General features: G+C 36.6%; 2 protein-coding genes across 4 annotated transcripts in view; one reads left to right on the forward strand and one right to left on the reverse strand.

Annotated features, from left to right (window-relative positions):
* The window catches only part of LOC132911886 (uncharacterized), a 290962-nt gene that overhangs the window by 133354 nt on the left and 135937 nt on the right, over positions 1-21671 (reverse strand). For 2 of the 3 annotated variants that reach the window (XM_060968902.1, XM_060968901.1), the window contains one exon: positions 2704-2969. The gene's annotated coding sequence lies outside the window, so the exon portion shown is untranslated. Of the gene's footprint in view, positions 1-2703; positions 3115-21671 lie in introns of those variants that run through there. The other variant, XM_060968899.1, reaches the window with a different exon arrangement.
* Positions 1-21671, forward strand: part of LOC132911885 (suppressor of lurcher protein 1) — a 535060-nt gene that overhangs the window by 75380 nt on the left and 438009 nt on the right. The window lies entirely within an intron of this gene.

Genomic DNA, 21671 nt, shown 5'->3' on the forward strand with positions numbered 1-21671 from the left:
TGGAAATATTCATGGTAATATGAAATCACAGGCAAAAAGTGGTGCATTTCATTTCGCTTTTCCGTTAATGATATTCGCGAGATTATTCGTAAATTACTAGACTATCTGCGTATCTTAATTAGCCCTGGTATAATTGCTTCACGCAGTCGTGCTGTAGGCTTCGTCTAAATTAACGTTATGCTAAATACTGTCGCGCTTAAACGGTGTATGCCCGGCCACGATTATTTTTGCAATTTCATTGGTAATTTATCCGACGTTTCTCACTATAATTACAATTAAACGTGCGCTTGATAAACTCATTAGCGATGAGAAAAGCGTTTCAAACAAATTATTGTTCCTTTATAAAGACAGCAAATAAAAAGCTACAGACGGAAGAACGGAAGTTAATCGAAAATTGTTTTCTACGTAATTACTCATGATTTCGAGTAATTGAAAATCTAATGGCCACAAAGTTTAATCGGAAACAAGTTTGATTACATTCTAATTTAAACTAAACTCAATTGATCAATATTTGCTGGTTTCTATCTACAGGTTTCAAATCATGAATATTACCTTTCCAAGCTATCGTGTTATTTCTCTAACTTTTCACTCGATGCGCCTTTATTAAAAATGAGAAAAGTGGAAATCAGAAACCGAAGAAATAAACCTTTAAGATTTCGCTATGAAATATATTTTAATCCTATTTTATATTGTTCAGTCTGAATTAGTTAAGTTTTGACGTATACTTTGTCCAATACCTGGCATACGATTACTGAAAGTAATTTAAATTACGAATACTATCCATCAGCTCAGTTCGTGTCTCATTCTACCTCATAAAGTTTCCCGTAAAGAGGCTCAGCTATGGTCACGCTTTCTATTTTGCACGCACCCGTACATTTCATTTTTCACGGGGTTTGTCCTTGTACCGCACGTTTATCTAGCGAGCAATACAGTAGAATTTACATCGATGTTAATCGTACGTCAGCCGACGTCGGGGCGCAGTCGTAACAACGATTACACGAAACAAAAATTACGATTTTAATTAAAACCCATCTACTAAGCGCAAATTGCTTCACGCGAGAGATAACGTATCAGGGCTTATTTAGCGCGGAGTAATTACATCCTGCGAGTCCTCGAATATCTAAAGACTGTCGTCAAATTCTAATTGTTGTTTACGAGTCTGATTACTTGTCCTGCGCGGTGAACATATTTTAGTTTTGCATATCAACATTTGATGGAATATTCGTAGAACATTCGAAGTCATCTTAATGAACACGCAATTAAAAATATACCATTAAGTACAATTTCTATCAAGTATAAATATAATAATAGTATATTTTATTATTTACTACCATATTGCTACATGCATAAATTATTTAAATATTACTGGTTGTCGCAATATTGGCTGTTTTAGAAGATTTTTTTTAAATATTGCTTATTCAGTGGCTACAAAAAGTATTTGTACTTACATACTCATATTCGTTAATTTTTCAGTAGAAACTTAGCAATGTGTATATATATATATATGTATGTATGTCGGAGATGAAAGGACACCGGGCCCCCGTTGGAGTTACTTGGAAAACCTCAATACCGTAGCATTTAAGAAATAACCCAACATAGTCATTCGAAACTTGTGACAGTGAGCTTTTAGGCTCGAGCCGACAATCGGTCGCCGAAGCGTAGCCACGGTCGCGGGATGAACGTTCCGCCTAACAGAGATGTGAAGTTACATAGCTTTCCTTTAAAGAATTGGCAGTGCCGACAATTGACAATAAGACATTCCAACGGCCCCGCGGCTCGCCACACACAGACCGCATTCTTTGAGTAAGATGATCGCCAGATGCCGATGCATCATTCACAGTTTATGCTCAGATAGCCCGAGGAACCGCTACAAATCTTAGGACTTAGTTAACTAAAGTCCTTCCGATTGACAAACAGTCTTTATTCTATCCGCCCGTAAATCTGTCACCTATTGCGGGAAGATATGAGAAACCTGATTTGGTCACGTAGGACGCTGCCTGCTAGGAACTCTCTCTCAAGGGCGGCTAGCATCCTTTTCTAACCGCCAACATAGAAATTGACCAATTAACAGCAACGTCTATTTCCCTCACCCTCCGAGTGGAGGCTTTCTTTGACGAATCCGATGATCTCGTGCCCTTAGACACATCCCATCATAGTTTTCCTCTGCAGCGTTTTCGTGACGGAAAGTTTTTCCCTTTCTGGCAGTCTCATTAGCTATACGCCTAGTGTGCTAGTACGATCGGTGAATAATGTACATCTTAACAAAGAGCCAATCAAACGATCCTTGTATCACGAGTAGTAAGTCGAGTCCGACTTAGACTTTGAAGCAAAGTATATTCGTTATCCCGTGGACCGTGGATTCGCTATATCGAACCTAGGGTCATTGTCATTAGCATCTAGTTACCATGTCCGCTTGTCAATTTTGTATCAACCATATTTGTGTAATGAACATCTGTGCGACAACAATGAACAACACCGGTGAAGATTCATTAAATGCCCCTAACGCCAACCCGACATATATATATATATATATATATAACGTTATAATATATATATTATATTATATATATATATGTATGTATGTATGTATGTATGTATGTATGTATGTATGTATACGCATCCTTAATGTAGCCACAATAATAATTGTAGATTGCAATTTGTTGCATCCAAGGAAGTTTCCAAAAAGTGGAAACGTATTCTTACTCAGTGAGAAAAGTGCCAAGTTCCATTAGACGCGCGCAGTCGGACCAACATTATGTAAAAGGTAGATGGTATTTAATTTGGCGAAGCATGCAATGAGGTTCATTGCGTCGTCTAGCGTCGTTGAAGATGTTACACCACTGTACCGGTGCATTCACGTGTGGTTAACAGCATGGAACAGACATTGTTTCGTATGCTCTTTGTGCTTTGGTTGTTTCCCTCTTTCTTGTTAGACAATTCCCTTGCCTGTCTCGTCTAATGTGGTACACCTAAAAAAGACGAAGTATTTCGATCACTTTCTTAGATCTTTATGTTCTTGTTTCATTGTTAATGTCAGTTTTGATATTTTAATATTTCTACGATCTGTTTGAAAACAGAATTTATTATACCTTGTTGCTGGTAAAGTAGGTAGATTAATTCAGGATGTGGTGAAATATATCTGGTTTTCATTGCTTTTATCTTCGTCGCTTTTTTCTTCAGTCCCTTCGTATAATGGCGTATAATATCTTCAAATATTTTCACATGTGTATTTTCTTTGCATTGTTTTTTAATACACCAAGTTGGTCGAAACTAAATCAATATGATTTTATTATTAATCACATTATATATTCTATTTTCCTTAATTATACTGAAAAGTTTCAAAACTATCTGTGCAAGTTAATTGATTAATTTGATTCAATTTAACTTTCTTCATCTCTTAAAAAAAAGAAAAAAAAACACCCTTTCCCGATAAGGACGAATTTTCTAAACTTTTAGGCCGCAGAGTTTTATTTCGATTTCATCAGATAAAAAGTGGCGGCGATACGTGGAAAAATTCGAAATTTGCAATTTAAAAGATTTCACGATGCATGTCGACAAGTTGGCGAAGAACGGCGGTAATTTGAAGGCGGTAATTTTTTCGTCGATTCGTTTCGCAGAGGCTTGAAACTTTCCACGACGCGTTCTGCCACGTAACCATTGCGATAATTTGTTCACCGCAATATGACGCGGCATCCGAAAAGGAAGTGGAAGTTTAGATCTAATCAATTCGGTTGTCACGCTGCCGCGAATAATTTCACCAAGTTTCCGGACGTGCCAGCCAAGAAATCTCGATGTAGCCGCAGGGCAAGAGTTCGCTATTACAATCTTAGACCGGCGAAGGAATATGCTCGCTTTCGGCTTTGCCGGAAGTTTAATAATATCGTTCCGCGGAAGGTGGCGAAACTTTGACTTCATCCAGACTCTTGTTCAGGATCTTCGTATGTGCGAATTCACTCGGCCTATTTCATGGTAGGCGCGAAGTACATCAAACTAAGAATAGCGTTTGACGAGGAAATTGCACCATTGTGCATGCGGTATCGCGATTTATAGTTAGTACTAATTACACTATTATACCATTATGTACAATTTTCTTCGACTTAACCGGTCAGAAATGCAACTATAATTAAACTTCTTTCTTCTCTAAGTATATTTTTCTCAACTATCGTATAACCGAATGTTCCATAGTATTTATTGATTGTTTATAATTTATGGCATTCATAAATGATTGCACGAAGTGCAAATATACTATGGCGTTAAAAAAGGTCAAGGTAACCAAGAACAAGGTTTTATTAATTTATGGCTCTATTGTGTGCCGGAGTATTCGAAAAGTCGGACCACTGTCTCCATTTTTTGTCGCGTGCCATCTGACTTTTCTTCCCTTCTTGAAGCTGTTATAAATTGTGCGTTTCACCTTGGGTGACCTGACATATCTCAACATGGATCTATTAAGTCATATCTATATATATGGTGGTTAGATATTGTAAGGCATAGGGTGTCCAAATAACTTTATACCTACTTCGTATAACTCAAATATTTTTGGTCTTATCGTTACTAGCTTTTAGTCATAGTCAGTTTGTCATGCTACACTGCTAAAAAGTAAATATCAAATAAGAAAAAAGAGTCAGTTCTCTTATTATTTCAATTCCTACTTTCTAATCTTTCTTACAAAGGACCATGTCCAAAGTTTCCAGTGATAGATGTGTCCATAATCAATCGTGTAATAGTTAATTGGTATTCCGTTAATCGAGATTCCATTGTATTGCCGAATTATCATAATCGACGTACAAAATAAACTAATTATCGTAATGATCAATTCAAGGATTTGCCATAATTATATAACATAATTCAATACTAATGATATGGAAGCAAATTCTACATCACGGTCGGTTTAAGCATCCATTTGTAGATATCCAAATATTCGATTGATTATACCATACTGGAAGCCTAGTGTTTCAAAGTAAGCTTGTAATATCTCGTGGCTTTCGAGTAAGTTTGACTTCTAATTCAGAAAACTAGGCTCCCAGAGGCTTTGCACCCTTATCGCGTTTCCTCTGAAGCAAGGAAGCGAGGATGTGGTGCCACTCTTCATGTAACGACGAATGGAATTTGGCAACGAGCTGAAACGTGCAGTAGCTTTCGAATCCTCGTATCGGTTTTCTAAAACATTTGAAAACTAGATTCCAGTTTTTAATAAATTATACCGATCACTTTGAAACATTTTTACGTTCGCTAAATTAATCTTGCTATGCTCCTTTCAACATTTCCGACATAGTTGTATTTTTCTAGTTTTTAGAAAAGATTTCTGTTTCATGTCGAAGATTTTTGTAAAACATTGAAAGATTCCTGGTCTGGTTTAAACGAAACTCAGTTCGAGACAAAAAATTCGAGAATCCTATCGGGATTAATTAGAAATAGCTCTCAATGTAAGGATGTTCTTACGTTAGTTTTGTATCATTTGCAAATCAAACTTAACTTACTTAGCTTGCAATTAGCAATCGTTTCTATACTAAAATTAGAATAACGTAATACAGTTTCTATATCTATTACCATCGCAGTTAGGTTACATTGCATCTTTAATGTTTCCTGATTTCAAGCAGCGAACAGACCTTGCAATCGTTACAACGCACTCGTTGTACCTACAGAAAAGCTAGCGTGGCTAGTTCAATTGCTGTTGCATGTAAACTCACGACTCGGCTTCAACGCATTACGCGAAGTGTTTTTCAACGAGGTCAAAGTATCAGTGGGAGGTTCGGTAATAAATTGAGGAAATTTTTCCCGGCAACATCTGCGCGGACGTTACAGCCGTTCCTCTAATTGATCTAAATCGCGTCTTAACTATACTTAGTCGGCTGACCCGGCCCTTATCGATTCAATCAAACGGAAACTCGAAAGCCAGAGCCGAAACCCAATTCAACCGATTGGCAATACCGCGGTTTCATTGTGGCCTAGCACCGCGATTGTTTGACGAGCTCGCCTTGTTACCTAAGTTGCGCAAAAGTTTGTCAGGCTTTCCTGCTCGGTTGGCAATTTCAGTGTTGAACTTATTCCTGTTGATCGTCATCCGGATGAATACCGGTGGTTGCTGTTTCTCCAGAATTCTCAATGAATTCCCAATGAAAAAAGGAAACTGTGTGCACACCTTCTCTCCATGCGTATTATCCACCACAAGTTTCTTATTAAAGAAAAAAAAAAATCCGATATCAGTTCGCTAAGAAATGATAATGAATCGCCAGTAAAAGGCTGCAGACTGTTTTGTTGCAATTATTATGCAGAATGATGAGGCCGCTGGATGCGAAGTATTGGTCCCGGATCTTCATTCATGCATTGTGAGAGCAAAGAGCGATTTTATCTTGTGGAAATAACTGTATATTCTAACTAACTGTATGCATATATCGTGCAGTCATTTGTTGTTTAGTATTGGTTAGTTTGTTAGTAATAATTAATATATAGTAATGAAGCGAACTTATTTGAAATTATTGAGATATATGTAATTTTGTGTGCTACACCGGATCAGTCGCGCAGTAGTGATACACATATATGAGTATGAGTGTGTGTAGGAGTATGTGCGTGCGCAGCGTCTCATAGAACAGAAGAATGTCACTGTTCCGTACGCAAGGTGGTGGAAAGATGGTGAGACTAGAAGAGTGTTGAAACACGTACAATGTATATCTATGAATATCTTGTAAATCATATATTAAGTAAATACAAAATTATTTTATTATCATCTCTACGTGTAATGTAAGTGTTCCTACATATTTATTTCGGCGATTAGGATCCACGATTCTCAACAGAAATCAATCTGGTAGATGTAAGAAAGCATCTTATCGACGAAGAGCTACTTAAATGAAATAATAATGAAATTTTTGGAATGTTGTTTTGAGCGATGTTCCTTAAAGTGTAATTTAGTTAATCTAGTATCTGATTTTAGTATAAATATAGCTTACGTATAAGAAAGTGTATAAAATAAGAAAACGTAACTTACAAAATGGATTTATATCAATAGGTGCAATGAATAAATATAATGTTGTCAATATGGTACAAAATTTTTGGTACGAAAGATACTAGAATTTATAGCGTGTCAATTTTAAACCTTGTTTTATCCGTCATTGTATTTACATTTATTTTTTAATAGCTTTAATTCTTTTCTGGGTTTCATAAAAATGTTTTATACTACTTCGATGGAACGAAATACGACCTTTCGCTATTGTTCTATTCATATTGTTCATTTATTTCAAGTGTTATAACGGGAACTTCATTTTTTTAGCGGGGATTCAATTGAAACTGAAGGAGAGAATTTCGTATTATCGAGAAGCGAGCGATCGTTGGCTTAGCATCTCGAACTCTGTAAGCACCTTTAAATAAAGAAGAGGATCAACTGCGATTTCTCCGTTATCTCTGGAATTCTCTCGATAGTAAGGCGAGAATTTCCTTCTGGAACTTGATCGTCTTATGAACACGTGGAACACCAAAGTTGAGTTGTTTCCGACCGGTTTGCTGTCTGGATTTCGAGGGCAGACAGATCGCAGGTAGATTAAAAAGTTGTACAGCCTACGGTCTTAAATGGAAGTTTTTCACCAATACTATTACCGTACGTATCCCAATATTCCTTTATTGCTATGTATCAATCGATCGATAAAAGATATGTTTAATTAAAACATTTGAAAGTCGTTAATACGATTAACACAGTTCAGTTTACTTTTCATCGATTTTATAAAATATACCGTCATTGATCTATCTTTAAAAAAATTACAAAAGACACTTCTTCTCTCATTTCTCTGTCTAATATCTACGAAGGAGAAAGCTCTAATATATATTATTTCGAAATATTATTTCTAGATAAGATCATCCCAGCTCTTGGCCCATTCTTGCAATTGTACGGGATAACATGTTCAATTATTCTAGTTGGCAGTAAAGGCAACTCGATGCTGCTTTTTCTATTGAGGTACTTCAATAATGGCAAAATCGTTACTGCTTAGTAGTTTCCCCTGTTCTGGGTACGTACAATACTCCTGTGTGTGGAGAAAGTTCTATTATCGGAAAGGAAACTCAGTATTCATGAATCGCTTGTATACAATTCAATACTTTAATGGCTAAATTGTTTTGTCAGAACAAACGTTTTTACGGAAAGTTCGAGTGGAAAAGTGTGGGACACAATGTATACGATATGGATTGTTATTAAGATAATCCTTTCAATATATCTACTCTGTAGGGAGTTTCACAAACGGCCATCCTTTCTATTTAATCAATATCCCGGATATTGGTACAGACCAACTGTCTTTTTAATTTTCTCCCGTCATGCATGTTGGCTTTGATATTCTACACTGTGGCCATCGAATATCTTTGTTTTCGCATATTGTTTCTGTACAATAATATTTTATCTCAGCGTTTTATTTAGTAACTGAAAGTTTAAACGCATGAATGAAATCCAGTGACTAATTATTTGATGATAATGACTCTTTTATTTACGCTATAGGAGTGTAAACGAATTTGATGTACCGACAAACGACAGATCGCGTTTCAGTTTGCAATGTTCTTCCCGGTTGTTCGTTCGCATTCTTTCTTTATTCAGCCGCCACGTGTAGTTCCAAAATTTCGTCTTCTTTGTTCCAATCATCTTTCACTCAGTGCACGCAACTGATAACATTTTTTAAGACTAAATAGTCACGCGTTGCACGCATCAAAAATACTTGCGTCATTAAAAATCGCGGATTTATAACCCGCTTGAAATCGAATATCGATAAACAAAGAAACTAGCAACGTGGACGTTGAAATTGTTTAACGTTCAACTAAGCCACGTACTTCTGTGTTCGTTGCTCGCAAAGAACAGTGAAATAAGCGTCTAGGAAATCACATACGCCTAACACGATTGCGGTACGCGAACCAGGCAATCTTCTCAGTTGCACCAAGAGGCAGTAGTAGCTAGTGGCCTCGTTTGCTGGCCGAATCACGTCTGATTCCGTAAATATGGACGCATCCCTGCGTTTATATCAGAACTTGCGCACGTCCTTGTGATTCAGGAAGATATCGGACCGTAATTTCTGTTCCCCATCTCGATAATACTCGCCGCGGCACGTGCGATGAGAATGGCGTGGCAATAAGGAATATCTCGCGACGGTTGCTCCTGAAGAGGAAAAAAGGGGGCAAGGCGGTTTGGAAGACGACGTGTAACCAGCGACCGGTTCCCGGTGGAAATGGCGCGAAGTAATAACGCGAGAGGGAGAGAGAGAAAGAGAGAAGGAGAGAGAGAGAGAGATTCGAGCATGCCAGATTTATCGTGGCAACACATAGCAGTGACGTGACGGGAACGGCAACGAGGCCCAACGACAGCTGGTACGCGCTCTCTTCCTCGCATATATTTGACGTATGTTACTACGGACGTGTAACTTGCTTCTACCGGAGGAGACAGAACGAGACTCGTAGAAAATCCTCCAAAAGATAAAGTGGTATAAAGTCTCAGGGCATATGAACAACCGTTGCCGCTTTACTTATTTGTATTGAACCACTGCGTGGATTTCATACGGTGGAGGGAAAAAGGGTTCGAGGGAATACAGGCGCGGAGATGCTAGAAATTGAGAAGAAAACGCGTGCTCTTAACAAGTGGCTGTTTCAGAGTGTGAATATAGGGAACATAACAAGGAAGATAACAGATATTTAAAATAAAAGAAGGAAATAGGGATTGTTATATAAATGAAACTATTATAAAGCAATCTGTGTATTATAAATCTGTCGATGTTATAATTAGACCGTGAATAGTTATGCAGATTCATATTTTTACGAATATAACCAACGTAATGGGACTTAAGAAGAAAATTGCTTTATCTATTAAATATTGTAAAACGTTCTGTACCTTGGATATTCCGTATATTCTCTTTGGTCTGTAAACGGCCCATATGTATACTGGATTTTCGAATATAGGCCAGTATTAATAGAAATCTGTCCGTCAAAACGAGTTTTATTTATAATGCTATAATTATATTACGCTGATGAACTTCCTTTATTAATTAAAGTCGTATAATATCTACTGGAAAAATAGTTGAATGTTCCTTACTCTTTTCCGGAACATTATACTCCTAGAAGCAATTCGAGCGCTGTCTCGTCCGCTAGATCATTGACCTGTACTACTGCGCGCCACCGCGACAGACAATACTTTCATTCTAGGCGATACAATGCTCGCGCTCGCACAGTTCCTCCAATACCTGACATGGTTGAAGAAAGCATTGCCTTGCCGACACATCACCGCATGCTGACAAATCGCAAATGGTTGTACAAGCGCAAGTAGGTCGCAGAATGATTTCACCACGAAAATACTTTCTACCACGTTGGACATCGGCGACGATAAAATCGATACGTTCACACCGCCATCGAGTAGCGTCTACTCCCAATGACGAACTATTTGCAACGCGGTGAAACAGTTGAAAACGCGAAAAATCGTGTCGTTACCATAAAAATCTGTGCATCGAGGAACGAAATGGAAAAAAGAGAAATTTCCGAGCGATATACGCGGCCAGTCGATTCGTAATGAATATCTAGCGTCGTGTGAATTCAATTTCAGGGATCGCCGACGAATTCGAGATTGACCGACTCTTGCTGGAAATAAGCTCGCGGAAAATACAACCCGGAATAATTTATTTGTAAAATTGTCGAATACTCGATACTTAAAGTATATTGTATCTAACGTCGAATAGTTTTCACTGTAAAGTTGGCTCTGTTCCGAAGTAAAGGAAACTAGTCCTGCCTAACTGAAAATGTCGTTTAACACGTTGACTGCCACGTAAATTTTATATCTTTCCCTGGATGTCAGTAAATACACACCATAACGTTTAATTTTTACCAAATATTATATTGTATTTGCGCACTTTTTCTCTCACAATGTTATCTTAGCTATTCACATTGTTGGAAATATTTTAGCCCACGTAATTTATTTAATTCTTATCAGGTTAAAAGGTTAGTAACATGGGTCGCTGCACGATGGTAACTTATTACTTTCACTTACAGAATTCTGTAGAAAACGTAAACGAATATTAGTCGTACTGAAATAATTTAATTATACGTTACTATAGTCTACGGTTTAATGCTATTTGCAATCCAACTTCCACTAAAGTAATTAAAGTTCCACGAGGCTTTCATAAGAGCATCGTATTCAACGTAGGTGTCAAAATCGAGATAGATGAGAGATATTAGCTCTTGATATTTCGAAGGTATGTGTGATCACGTACGAATAAATAGGGTCAACTGTAGAATGTAAATGCAGAATGTAATTTACATGTAGACGACAAGTGTCGTAACACGATCGAATATTGTAGCGTTTTGAAACAAAAGGACTAGAACAGATGGTGCCTTGTATCACAAAAATATCTGTAATTTCAAATAAATGCAATTTAGTTAGGTCAAACAGAATTATAAATGAAATCAAATGAATTCAATAAATAAAAAAAATCTATTATCCCTTTTGTCTTTCATTACCTAATTACGATAATGGAATGGACTTCCATTCAAATAAATTCTTTTTTGCAGAAATTTCTCGTTTCATATGAAATCTAATAAATACTCAGAGTGAGAGAGAGAGAGAGATAGGAGGGGAGAAAATTCCCCTATGACCTTAGTATTATCTAACCTATTTCATCTAATTTCAGTACTACCAATAATTTACAACTATTATATTGTATAACTCATGATTATTATATAATATTCCATTTTTATTCAATTAAATATTACTACTGTTATTAAACTCATGAAAAAATATTATATCGTATCATGTGGAGTATTCAGCATCAATTGAATTATATTTAGCATCAATTAAAAGCAAATTGAAGATATGGCATTTATTATTTACATTATTACGTATAGGTGAAATTGAGAGCGAAGTATCGCTTGTCATCAAGATATCGTTAATCACGGATGAAAATTACTTCGAAATCCTCTTCATGCAATCATGTACAGTAGAAGATTAGAATCTCGTGCGACAGGTTTGATCAACACTGCATGAAACTTTGTTAACCATTGCGATTTGGCCATTCGGCAGAGATATTCGCCATATCCTATCACATAGAATCCCTTGACTTTAATTGATGAGCTGTCGACCCATAATTTGACTACAAATTCTAGTTAGAGAAATTTCGTGCACTAATTTTATTTCTTTTGCTATTTTTATATACAGTTCAAATATTATTAGAACACTTCTTCATTTCCTTAAATTTGTTTATCTCGCTTGAATGAAATATCAATTTCTAACCAATTATTGGAGATCCTTCTGATAAAATTAAAAAGCGATTTTTATGCATTTATTCTGATGTAATTGGTCTCCCTTGTATTAAATGAGAAATCCTTTCAAAGAATATAATATTTTAACTCTTTTTATAAGAAGCTCATAACGATATTAAACATCAATTTTTAATTGGATTTACCTTCAACTGATGCAGAATTCTTGCCAAAGAGAATCCTATCTTTGGAGCTATTATATAATTACGGTCTTCCCGTATCATTGAATTACTCTTCTGAACAATTTCCAGAAAACGGATATAGATAGATAATCCAAGTATTGATGTATAACGGAGACTTTTAACGAAATTTTGTACTGTTTAAATTTTAGATAGAAGCCAAAAGAAAATCTTTCTATTGCAAACGTTAAAAGAAATTTAATAAAAGTTATAAGTAATTATGACAAATATGACAAGTAGTTATAAGTATTATAAGTAATTATGAAAATGCTTTTTTCTGTATTTCTAAAGCTTATAAATGATATATTTGCAATAATAAACTAAGCAAGATGTATTGTCAGATACTGCAATGCAAACGAATTTGTATGTGCTTTTGTGTAAGTTTTGCTCCAGCTCTTTTAAGTTACTGCAGTTTCATAAATAGCATATTTGTAATCTTGTCAAAAAGTTAAAAGAGTATTGAATCCTCGGAGTAAAAGTGGTATCACTATATTCCATTCGCCTGAGATGAAAAGGAAGTATAATTTATTTTCACGATTTTTAAGGCTGCGTTGATTTTGGGCATCGAGTATGATTCCTAACGCTTGGAAATCGCAACTTTTATCAATAAACGTGACGTATTTCAAGACGAATATTCCTTCGACAAAATAACTGTTCTTTTAATAATTCAGAATATTTTTATTTGAAAGAAGATAAGAAATATTAATTGCAGGAAATTTAACATCTTTTCTCGAAATATTATTAAATAATAGAAAATATTGAAAATTGATATAAATTAGTATCAAAGTATGAATGAAAATTTGAGAAGTGATGTAATACTTTAATGTTAATTTTAATAATTCGTAGTCTCGGCGATTCGTTAGTGGCTAACAATGATATTTTTCCGACAGATATTGAGGTTAGATCTTGCTATCATTTTTAAATATGGTAATTCTAAATTCTAGCTTGTCTTACGTACGTTTAAAGCCATTTATATTGTTTAAACCACTGTAAATCAAAACTGTTATTTTCAAAACGCATATATATTACGAGAGAAAAAAATCCAACGTGGTAAACGGGTACCTATTGGAAAAGAAAACAGATGCCATAGTTCCATAACTCTTTTCATACTTCCTCTTATATTTTGTATATTTTACAATCACAAGTCAGGCACAATCCCGAAAGATCTATATGCTGCGAAAAGTAGTTTCATTCCAATAAAGTGAACTCTTAAATAATAATACAACTCCACACCACAGCTCTTCCACTTCCGCAAGTTAGATGCCCACGATAAAAGAACTTTGGTTTCTTCTGTGCTCGTTAATTTCGTGCGAACTTCTTCGCTTGGCAGTCGTCTGAAATAAAAGAAAAGAAGAAGTAGAAGTAGAAGAAGGAGAAGACTTTCTCTGAAGCAGTATGATCCAAAAACCGAACACGTTTCCAACTATCCTTCTATCTTCTATCGATCGAAGCATGTATCCGCAATTACAGCCGATAGACGAGCACGCATTCTACGATGCACACGGAAACAATGCCACTTCGTCGAATACTTGCTGACTCGAAACTATTTTGCGCAATCTTCTCGAGTATATTTGCGTCGATCCTCGTAAGCGGGTACTCGCGAAACTTTCTTCGACGAGGGGTGGTGAATCGATGCTAGGAAAATCAAAAGGTACTCGTGAGATTTGGTCTGGTCTAGTGGGCAAAGAGAGAGAATTCTCCAGCATTTGAGAATCGACCTTGCTACATTCAACGCGAATCTCGACGCACCGGCTCCTCATTAACGAAAGAGGTTAATCGAAATGCGGGCAATCGTACAACCGGTCATTTCAAGCTGGCTAGTTTCGTTGGCCGTTCCATGGAATCCAGCTCTATCGCAACCAAGTTCATTAATACGACGCCCTTTGCACGTCTGTCACGGATTTGACGCAAGCGTGTCGTTCAAGTAGAATCGTTTTGAGTAATTGTCTGTCGTCGTTTCTATATCGTCAGAGTCAAAAGTGACTATACACTCTGTAAAAATGAAATTCATATAATATCGACCAATGTAGATATTGCACGTATGGTGTGCGTGCGAGTAGATCATGCGTGCAAAGTGAGAATAAAATGACGAACGATTGTTTCCCACGTAATCAATGGCCATAGTTCTCGACGTGTTCTCGCGACCTTGCGCAGATAACTTCTTGTTCGGTAAGTGGAGAATCTGGCGGCGCGCCGTTTCTCCTCCAAACGGGCAAGAAATTTGGCGCGGTTGAATTTCTGTCTGTGGTCGGTCACATGGTGAGATTGGTGTTCCCTTGGAATGAGTAGCTATATAGTGTAGTTTAGTAATTTGTCGTTGAAACTATTAATTACTTGGAGTAAAGTAACGTAGTATATCTATTTACAATAATAAAATAAAATAAAGGAAAGGCGATAGGATAATGATTGGGAAAAAGTAATACTAAAGGCTCGCTATACAAAGGATATGATAAATAATTTTGACTATATGACTTATGTAAAACTATTAATGCACTTCAAATAGGAAAATCATAGATCAAGCATCAGATCTGTTCTCTCGGAAAGTTACATGGTACAGCTTGTTTATAAATAATTCAAAAATGTATATAGATACATCACGAACATTCGCAAAAAATTTTCAGATTGCAAATAGCCTCGCGTATATCAATGCATATACAAAAAAAATTTATACGTGTCGCGAACATTCACATAAAAGTCCATATATTTTACGAATAACCAATAAAAGGTTTCATGTAAATATGAATGTTCGCAGAAAAATCTACAAATACCACAAATACCACAAATATCCATAGAAAACTTTACACCATGCACTGACTGTCGATAAAACACGATATATCGATCGTATTTGCCCGCAGACGTGACGCATTCACATGATATACTGTATTTCTTACAACATACTTTTGTTGATATGCAGTCTCATATAAAATTTCGACTACTATTTACCCAACTGTATGCGTATTTTTATCATACGTTCTTGTGTAAATTCAAACCGATACGAACTGTTTTCTTAGCACATCGAAAATAGTTATCCCCGCCACATAAATAAATAGTTTATAGAATATCTTTACAAATAACGACCGGCGATAATACATTTCCATCTTATTTTCTCTGGCTTAGTTCTAGAAATTAGAAAGTTAGAGCCCTCTTACGCTTTTTAACATAGTTCGTACACACATAAGATATAATATTTTAGCTACTTTTAAACGGCTGTGCATGTGTGCACTTAAAACATTTACCGTGTGTGTGACTACTCTTTTTTTCTTTCCCTTTGACTTAACTGTTCAGCCTTTGTACGATCGGTCGAAAGTTCCCATACATTTTTTCACTTTGCGACCTCTTTTCAGCGAGTTAATTAACGTAATAAAGTAGCCGTTTAAAAGAGGAAAGTACGTTAATTGAATTCGTAAAAATGATTGACTCTACTCGGACTCACACATGTTTTAATATTAATTCATAACATTCAATTATGTTAATCTATTTCAATCTGTTCGCGATTCGAGTTTTTCGAAGACGACGCTTCGGATAAAGAAAATTTATTTTATATTTTCGACTTATTTTATCACGTAGAATCACTCCTATCTTATTTGGACCATCATCACCCAGACCCTCTATAACGATGATAGGAAATAATAATAGATATCTTAGAAATTGTGTAAGTGATCTGTAAGTCATCTGTAGAGTCCAATTCATCCTAAATTCCCTTATCTATCTAGCGTAATCCAAAACTTTTCAAATGGAAAACCTGAAAAAGTAATAAAGAAGTTTTCAATAACAAAAAACGAGCAATCTTATAGCGGTTGGAAAACTACTTGGAAGATGATAATGGATCCTAGACAATCAAGGAAATTGCCTTACAGAATAACACAGAAATAAACGTTTATTCTCTTTGTAAAAACTTCGTACGTGTTTGCTTGAAACCAATAGAACATTTCTGTAGATCTAATAAAATAATTTAAAGATGAACAATACGAACTGTGCACTCCGACATACGCAAACGTTGAACGTTCGAACGTGCGTTTATTGACAGGGAACCTAACACGTAACGTGCATGTCGCGATACAATGCTTATCAGCCATTCATCGTGATGTTTAATCAATACGAAACGAGTTTTCGAGGCTGTTCGGTATTCGCGGCCGAAAGGACCACGTGAAAAATTTCATGCAATTTTCCAATGGGATAATTCCTATTGTCACTGGAAACAAAATGCTTCATCCGTTCTGTTAGTGAACACTTCGTGGAACATTAATTGGAAATAATTGTACACGGAACGAGACGAAATAAAAGGAAGTGAAATGTATTTCGCGGACGTTTCTGTTAATATTTGCGTTAATTTAGCGAAAGGCTTTTATCATTGTTGAACGTCATTACAAAAACGCGACCACCAATTTTATCAAAATTTAATCTAGTAATAGATGCTTCTTCGGTTCTTCAATGCCTTTGCAGTTTGCTTTAATGTAGAAATACTTGCCCCATAAATGAAACGCCAGAAATTAAGTACTCGTATTTATGAAGAAAAAAGTAACGATAATTCATCAATAGATGATATACACGATGAGGGAAGAATTATAATGTACATATGACGTAGATAATAATACACTAAATATATATTAAAAATTTGTCATTATTCTAAATTTTACGTTTTTAGTCTTTCTCCTGCCTTTAGACTATAGTAGGATTTCATACTTCATTAGAGCTGCTAAGAAGATTACGAAAATTATGATATCACCGGTTCGATATGCTTTGTTTTCTAATAGATACATAATTATTACTTCGCGTGTACCTGTTACTTCGAGAATCATTTCAAACAAAAGTATTTAGATTAACGAAACCAAATACGAAATCGTGGTTGATTTGATTGGATACCTTCTTCCTTCAGTTTATTCATAGTTTTCAAAATTTACTTTATTGGTTATTTTCAGAAATCATTATATTTCTGTACTTACTGTGTTATTTTACAACTAGATTAGATTTTATTTATAGAAATTCTACCTCGTATGATTCGCAAACGCAAATTTTATTCGTTTAACCACAAATCCCACGAAATAAACGCTTCCATCTCTACACGTTTCACAATTCGCAGTGTATACGTTTAAAAAAGGTATAACAACATATCCCACGAAATAATACAAAGCAACGATTTGCAGACTGACACATTGGTATACGTACGCGGTACAAGATTTCACTTGGATTCCAGCCAGAACGTAGTCGCAACTGCTCGCACGTAATATTGTTCGAGATTCTTGGTCTCTTCCTAACGTGTAACAAACAATCGTGTAGGAAGCTTCAGAGATGAGCGATACTAGGCTTAACCGCACTAATGGTGATCCTAATTTGCAGTGCTCGCGAACGTAGTTGGGGTACGCGTGGATGGTCACCGAGCGATATAACCGAGCAGTCGATCCATCATATTGGTCAATCTATCGTGGAATGGTCCCAGTGAGGTCGTTTTATCGTACGACCTATCCAATCCGTCGAATCTCACCGTGAAAGGGGACGAGCGTTCGCGGACTACCACCCGGGACGTGCCGAAGTCGCAATCGCACGCCCTCCACCACCATCACCACTCTCACTTTACCACCACATATACAGATCCGATTCTATTTATTCGTGCACGATGCAGCTTCGTATAATTGATACATAGCCGGCTAGCAGCTGACCAAGCGACCGCTTTCCGATGCGAGCAAACGGCTGAAAAATATTGTTAGGCCAGCGATAATACTGCAGTGTATCACGGCCGTGACATGGCCCGACGATTTATGCTTTAAGAACGTCCACAACACCTCTCTTAATATTGCTGTCCGGGGCTTTTTTTCAAGTCCCTGGTGAAGACAAGCCTACATACGCACTTTTACTTTTGCAGTAAATGAAATTTCTATGCTGCATGTGTAAATGAAATTTCTATCATTTTTAAAGATTTACGGTTTTGATATTACGATAAATGACGATATTTCAGCGTTATGACAAATGATGGAGAAAGTTGAGAAACGAGTTTGTTATCTGCGAGTTAATTATTTTAAGAACCGAAAGCAGAACTATCTCGAATTTAGCAGCTTTTCTTGTTTTTCTGTTATTTTACGCGCGGAATACATCGAAATCAAGCGTATCATTCACACCTCTCAATATTGTTCGCTACTCTTCAATTTTCCGCATTTACATCTTACACAGATTTTCTTTAGCCTTTGGAATTTTCTTGAATTGGCTTCGTATCGGCAAGTATAGAATATCTGCTGTACACCGCTACCTAGCGGTTTCTTCAAAGTTTCAACTACCTTATTACTTTTGTTGTAAGAGTAATATAGGGAAAGTAGCTCTATATTATGTTCAGGTAGAATAAATTATTTACAAATAATTTTTTACTTAACTGTTTAAGCAATCGAAGAAGTTCTTCGTTTTTACGAACTTCTGATTCTTCGTCTTCGATAGACTTTCACGTTACGTCCGAAATCTTTTAGATCGAAACAAAACAGAGCAGAAGTGCGATTTGCCAAGTTATATTGTACGCATATATATACCCCAAAGGGGCGTTTTTTCTCGTTAACGTTGAACGTCAGTTTGATTGCATTTCCCGACCAAGCATTGTTCGTTGACTGGCGAAAATGATTTTTCGGTAGAAGCAATATTTTGATTCCGATTTAAATGCAAACGAAATTGAACGTTGCGGCTATTCATAGATGTTACGAAGACGTTCCCACAGGGAGATGGACTTTCCGACATTCGGGAATTAAGATGAAAAAAGTTGAATGTTTTTCCATGCAACTTTGGCGACTTAATGTTGCCGATGATATCGGAATACTAACGAAGTGAACGCGATAGACTCGGATATTATTCTTCATCCATTACTCTGCGTAATAACGTCGGTAACTTTCTTCTGAAAATTGGAAAGGAATAGGAGAATTTATAGAATAGTAGAATAATACGAAGAGAGTCTTTCCCATTCTCTTGATATTAATCCCTGCACTCGGAGAATTCAATGTATTTTTTTGAACGTTCTGCTACAGAATTTATAGTGCTGATAGTGTCCTACTATATGAATTCGACTGACAGATGATAACAAACTTATTACAACAATTATAACGAAAACATTATAACGTCAACTTGTATAATGGTAAAAAGATATATAAGTAATAATTGCCACGAGAAACGCACTTTATCGCAGGAAGGTGAGCCGAAGCTCCCGAAGTACAACGATACCTTCTACGCCTTCACGAACAATTTCATCGGAGCCGATGCTCGTTCCATACGTACGTATACATCCGCGGATTTTCATAGTAACCGCCGGGTATTGGCAGGATAATAGTCGAATTGTACACTTTGCCCATTATGATCTGGCCGAGAGCAGACTAAAGCCGAGTATTTATGTAATGCGGCCGTGTCGCAGTAATGCATGCATTGCACGTCCGTCGACACGGGGTTACAGAGCGTGTTAATTACTGCGTGGTCGTTACGCGTCATAAATTAATATTTCAATTACGATTTCGCTAATGCCATATACCCTCGGTTCGATCCACATATTTCGATTCGGAAACACGTGCGCACTCGCCGAGACCCTAACCGGTGTATACAGGTCGAATAACGCGTACAAAGAGCATGAGATGATGCCTAGTGAAAAAATAAGGAGAAAATATAGAATACAATGTTTTCGTCTGAGGTTTAGTTTTCGCAAAAATCGAACTCGAACATCTTGTCAAGTATATACTGGAATTTGTCTAATTAACGACTGGATATGAATAAACAGTTGGCGGAACCTTATTCTGCGTACGAAAATAGACAAAAAATGTGGAATAAAATTTTTCCCGCGAAGGCTTCATTTCCAAGAAGAGTTTGAATATGTTTAGTTAAGAATTGGCCTAATTCTCTGAAGCAAAGTGTCTTGTGAACAAATGTCACGCTACATTTTCGACTTACTTTCGCGTGTACAGTAATCTCCTACCAAAACATTTATTCACATATATTCGGTAATTAGCCAAATTCAAGTATACTTGACAAATTTTCCAGCTTGATTTTCTCGAAAAGGGAACTTCGTGCGAACAAATTTTATACCATATTTTTTGCTTATTTTTTTTTATAAAGGATCATCTCACGCCCGCTTGTACATGTTATTCGGCCATATCCAGTATACATCGCCCAACGAGCTCCTATTGTCGGCTCGGCGCATGGGTTGCGAAGAATCGTTCGTTTTTACCCCTTTTTGTTTGGCAGCGGTGTTTTTATTGCACTGAATATCCACGATATCGACTGACCTTACGGTGAACGGCACTCGAAGGAATTGCGTGCAACTGTTTGAAATGCCGACGATATTCGGCCACGGGTGCTGTCGAAATAAACAACCGCGCGATGCCGCGGAACTTATTGATTAAATTATGTATACCAGCAAGCACGAAAGATAGCCGGAAAATAAATTATCTGGCGTGAGCCGCTGGTGTATCGCGAGATTCTTTTACATTTGTTCGTAATTATATACAGAATAGGTAATTCGTAAGAATTTCGTAAGAATGAATTTTCTGAAACATGAAAAAGGAAGAAAATGTGATTGTCCCTTTATTTCATGCGTCGTTGTCGACATAATTTGAAATTTTGTCAATTGTAGAAAAATTGTACAGGATATGCTACAACCTCAGTCTATTATTACTTTGTTATAAGGATGTGCTTGAGGACGTGTCCTAAAACTTTTGACTAGAGTTCCAACGAGGAAAATTTTTAACATTAGTTAAAGCGAAGGGTCCTAAAAACGTCCGAAGCATCGTGCTTCAGAATGAGAATTGTCTGACACAGTTCCCGTAACGAGAGATTTGTTTTGCCCATCGAGACTGTTAAACCAGAGCAATGGGCACTAGATACAGGTCTCAGTTTGAGGTATTCATTGCGGGTAACGGGCTCGCTAGTTTCGTGTGAAAGGAACAACGAAGTTCTACAGCCAATTATAAACCAGATGTAATGGATTTCTATAGCAAGATATACGTAGTTACATTTGGAAACCACTCGTTGGTTACACTTCGTCATCAGATATAAATGTACGAGACTCCTTTGTTCTAAGCGGACAATGTAGGTGCACCGACGAAAAGACGTAAAGACGCTTCTGTCGTGTCTTGAACGTCTGACATTTTATCTTCTCTTGCATACAATGGATAAGGATATAGGAAATTGATGATTCGAAGTTGTAGTCGCACAATATTTTTAATAACGAAGGAAAAATAAACTAAGAAATTTACTTTGAAACTCTTGCCACCCATCCCG

This window comes from Bombus pascuorum, chromosome 11 (assembly GCF_905332965.1).
Source record: "Bombus pascuorum chromosome 11, iyBomPasc1.1, whole genome shotgun sequence".
Classification (NCBI taxonomy): domain Eukaryota; kingdom Metazoa; phylum Arthropoda; class Insecta; order Hymenoptera; family Apidae; genus Bombus; species Bombus pascuorum.